Source organism: Triticum dicoccoides, chromosome 1B (genome assembly GCF_002162155.2).
Source record: "Triticum dicoccoides isolate Atlit2015 ecotype Zavitan chromosome 1B, WEW_v2.0, whole genome shotgun sequence".
NCBI lineage: Eukaryota > Viridiplantae > Streptophyta > Magnoliopsida > Poales > Poaceae > Triticum > Triticum dicoccoides.
This window is the reverse complement of record NC_041381.1, coordinates 94,024,282-94,029,229: the sequence shown is the minus strand read 5'-3', so window position 1 is coordinate 94,029,229 and position 4,948 is coordinate 94,024,282. Positions and strand designations below refer to the sequence as shown.

General features: G+C 40.6%; 1 long non-coding RNA gene across 2 annotated transcripts; it reads right to left on the bottom strand.

Annotated features, from left to right (window-relative positions):
- Positions 1–243: 243 nt before the first annotated feature.
- On the bottom strand, positions 244–4,930 carry LOC119321329. Of its 2 annotated transcripts, none has more exons than XR_005155137.1 (3): positions 4,586–4,930; positions 2,883–3,087; positions 244–2,227 (listed from the first exon to the last, which is right to left on the bottom strand). It is a non-coding gene; the product is annotated as an uncharacterized LOC119321329 (long non-coding RNA). The 2 variants fall into 2 exon arrangements; XR_005155136.1 differs by having other exon boundaries at positions 244–3,087; positions 4,586–4,663; positions 4,797–4,930.
- Positions 4,931–4,948: the final 18 nt, after the last annotated feature.

Genomic DNA, 4,948 nt, shown 5'->3' with positions numbered 1-4,948 from the left:
TCCAAATTGATCATTGTTTTTAATTTATATTTTTTAATTCGAACTGATCATTATTTTTAATTTGATCTGATCATTTGTTTTTAATGCAAACCATTTTTTAAGTCAAACTGATCATTATCTTTAAGATTTGCAAATTATTAGGTAGACTTCTTTAACCTTTTGGCTAGTGAACTTTCTTCCATCTATCACAAGAGCTGATACAGGAGATTTCCGTTTGAATTGTTGCTCACAAAAAAGGGCCAATCTTGCTTTACGAAGTTTTACGAAGAGCTACAAAGATTACTATAAGATTTGTGAACTCAAGGCCGTACATAAGTTGTACTGATCCACATGGGAAGATTTGCTACGTACACCTTATGGAATCATACAAGACACCATTTTTTCCCATCTTTTTTATGCCATAACTACACATCAACAAGTCTAGCAGTGCCACCTCTCGACATGGTCTCATTTGCGCTAGTTACCAGTCTTGTTCCTTGGCGAAGCCTCAATTCCTATAAGATCAAAAGGGCAGGCATGAGAGAAAGATAAATGGAACCAAACCAAGCACACACTTCCATATATGCAACTACAAGAACAATGACAATGACATCGAGTAAGCGGTTGCATCATACAATCAAAGAACTAATAATTACAAGAACCTTCCCTAGAAAAAAATAACAGAAAACAGGAAAATGAGACATCGAGTAACAATGAAAAAGAAGACATCATATAACAAGGTTTGCATGAACTAATAGTAGAAACAGACTAATCAAGCTCTGTCTTCAGAGTGCAAAAGATGCACAATGCACCATTGAGGCATTAAAGCAAACACTAGCAAGGCAAGTAGAGCGGAGCAAAATCTGCAGCTTCCGTTGCAGTGGAGAAGACGTTGACATGCACTGGAGCATGGCATGCTGGAGTGATACACTTCGCGCCTACCCAATATCACGGTACCCTGCACACACACCAGCCAACAATTAACCACGTTGACTAAATTGGAGCTACCATACGAATTGAACTGGCTGAAATTTAGAAATTGAACTGAAAGAAAAACTAGACACCACAGGTACATCAAGAAAAAAACTGGAGTAGTTAGTACCAACTACTAAACTAATGTACTGGATATTGAACTTATAGATTGTATATTGGCAAAATTTTACACTTGACGGGAGTAATCAACATGAATGTTTTCTCTCGAAGTTACAACATGTATTCCTCCTAGATAATATCTGAACATCAGGGGAAAAAATGTTTGAACGTCCGAGACAGTAGTGTGTGAACTTGTAGATGGAAACATAAAACATGCTAAAATATTTCAGGAAACATGCTAAAATTGGTCTTGTTTAGTGATCAAGAAAATATTTAGAGATTGTTGTTCGAAATCTTCATTTGTGAACTCTTAAGCGAACCAAAATATCACCGCTACCAAGTCTGCACCACCAAGTACCTGCATGAGTTCAGTTTTTTTAGACCATAGTTCAAGGCAGTAAGGTCGCAAGTTCAAACAGTCAATGGACCAAGAATTGTTTAAACACCAATGTTCGATACGCATCAGTTTAGAATCAGCCAAAACACAAGTTCAGTATCAACACAACACAAGTTCAGCTACAGTTACCTTGAAATGAACAGAAAGAACAGAAGACCACACCATGTAATTTGGACATTTGGTATAGTCCGAACTCTGACCAGAACCTTCTACCCCTACTCCTGCGCACTGACGGCTCCGGTGAAGTGGAGCTGATGGAGGCGGGGTTCACGAGCAGTGACTGTGCGCGCCTGGATTTGGCCGCTGAGGGTGATCCACGCTGGGGCTCGTGGTGGAGAGAACCAGTGGAGCATAGAAACTAATATATTGGACCCATGCCCCAGAGGCCCAGAACATCAGAAGAATTTGGATCAGGTGTATAATAAATTTGCAGTGACAAGGCCTACCTCTATATTGGGGCCTGCTCACATATCCACAAATTCAGACACCAAAACTAAAAGAAAATAATAGAATGTTAAATTTGACATCTCAGTTTTTAGCATCACTTCTAAAGTATGTGTTGGCCACACTTGCTTTACATAGTACTACAAGATTTTGATTAAAAAAATGTACTACAAGATTTGTGAACATGAGGTCATAGAGAAGTTGTACTGAGAGTGTGGACTAGAGCGGCCGGACGAGGATGCAGCAGCCCACACACACACCACCAGATAAGTTCTTCTCTCTCCATAACACATGTATACATATACACATCTCCATCTACAAGGAAGGATAGATGAGGTATTCCCCTCTATAAAGAAATATAATATCATTTAGTTCACTAAAGTAGCAATCTAAACACTCTTATATTTTTTTACGGAGGGAGTAATTGATAAGAAAAAAAGGTATGCTAGAACGTAAACCTGGAAAGGGAAAACAAGAACAAGAGATAAATCTTGAAGGCAAGCGCTCCATGATGGCGTATACTTAAGTTGTTTTTATTTATTTTTGAACTGATATTTTACTGACATTTGAACTGATGTATTCTTTTGTAGTTGAACTAGTTTTTCTGTCGATGAAGGGAAAAATGACACAAGCAAGCAGAACCATGCTTTTTAACCTCCTTTAGTGCTTTTTTGGGAGGAACTATATCCATTGGAAGACTGATCCATGGATTATTGTCTCAGCAATCTCAAAGCCTAAATCTAGCAATTGACCAATGAAATGAACACCCGAGTCGGTAGGTTCGTAAGTTAACAATTGCCAAATTTGACCAAAAATGGTCAGCCATTCAGCTCCAAGAGATGGAGCGAACCTATCAGAGTGACAAACATTATCATAGGGATATCTTCTTCACCGCAGAGTGACAAACATTATATCATTTTGTGTACAAAGTTACTGCAAAAGACATTAGCAGGCCAGAGAATGATCATACCTGCAAGATGAAGCTGAAAATGCACATCTATGGTGAACTGAAAAACCACCAGATGTTGAACTGAATGTACACAATAGAAGGAGCATGAACATGCAATAGGAGGTGTGGGGAAAGCTGTGACGGGCACCTCCCGAGCAGGGGCATCGAACGGCTTGGCACTGTCATGTTGAACGACCCAGGATGGTGTCAATGAACGGCCGGGGCGCTGCAGCGACAGAGAAAAGTTGTTAGGAGGATAAGAAACCATTTTCCAAACAAGAAAATAAACAAGTACAAGTACGAGTATAGCAAGAGGGTTTGCTGGCATGTTTATGTGAATGCGTATGTTTGTTCAGTACACCATGTTTATGTTCTTCAGTACACTATGTGATGCAACACCATGAAGGAACAGAAAAAACTGAAGGTATTTTGTCGTGTTTTTGAACTACTTGTGGCATTGCTCTGCTGAAATAAACTGAAGGTATTTTGTCGTGTTTTTCATATGAAGGAACTGACAATTGAAGTACCCCCTCCCTTTTTTATTAGGAAAAAAATAGTTTCATGCTGCCATGTTTGTTGTTTGTTCGATGAGTAGGAAAATCGCTTCGTGAGATTGCTGGGGAGAAGTTTTCAAGGTTTCCTTAGTAGTACTGCTCTTCTTAAGAAGTCATTCAACAACTTATCACAGAGATAAAATCATTTCTTCTTTCCCTATGGTGTTTGTAGTTCAGAAAGTATGTATTAACAATAGCATTGTTATTTATGTAAGCTAGTTTGGCATGCTAGGCTAATGGTGACGGTGGACGAAATACTAGTTGAGTCGTGTCATGTGTTCCATATAAATTGCATAGAAATTACTCTCTGCATACCATTTCTGAATTTTCAATGTCGTCAGAATGGAGTACAGGAAAGGTAGATGATACCAAAATTCAGCTAATCGCTTGCAAGTGTTGTGCAAAAATTATGTATTTAGTTTCGGTCCAAGCAAGAATGAAGCAGTACAGGCACAGGGCTTCTTCAGTGGGTATTGGAACATGCCAACATGAACAAACTGGTGGTACATGCAGCAGCAACATACACAGATTGCGCAGGGAACAATCTCAAGGGTGAGGGTAAGAGTTTGATTAGTCTGGAAGTGTGAAATTATGGTTGTTGCAGGTGCTGATTTATGGAAAGCTAGTTTGCGTGCCGGATGGCTTGGGCAATCGTGAAGGAACTGTGAGATGTATTACTATCTACTGCATTGCCTTGATCTAGTAGATACATCAAACCCAAAAAATTCGATATTCTGTAGACTGCTAATCAGACATATACTAGGCAGGGTTCATGTATGTATTTAGGTGCTGATAGGTATGCTTGTTTTGCATCTAGTATCTCTGGTTATGTGTTTCTGAATTCAAGAATATTTAAATTTTAAACTCGTTTGATCAACATTGCCTACAATATCAGAACTCAGGGGATAGAAGCTTCAACGACTTTTCAGTCTTAGTAACTGAATCCAAACAGCATTGCTTACTGATAATTCAGACAAAGGCTCACCATCAGCTTAAGATGCAAACAGGGAGTGCAAGCAGAGTAACTGAATCCAAACAACACAAATGCATGAACATGATCTAAAATTATAATGCGAGACCATGCATGAACATGATCTTGTGAACTGAATGTATGCAAGAGAAGGAGCATTAACATGCAACGGGAGGTGGGGGGAAAGCTGTGACGGGCACCTCCCGAGCTGGGGCATCGAACGGCTTGGCACTATCATGTTGAACGACCTAGGATGGTGGCAATGAACGACCGGGGCGCTGCAGCGACAGAGAAAACTTGTTAGGAGGATAAGAAACCATTTTCCGGACAAAAAAATAAACAAGTACAAGCACGAGTATAGCAAGAGGGGTTGCTGGCATGTTTATGTGAATGTGTATGTTTGTTCAGTACACCATGTTTATGTTCTTCAGCGCTGGGGTGGCCCCCGACGGCGGGGGTTGGAAGCAGGGGGTCGGAGGCGGCGCGTGGAAGCGGTGAGGCCGCAGGCGGCGCGTGGGAGCAGGGAGGCGACGGGCGACGGCGCGTGGGAGCAGGGGGCGGTG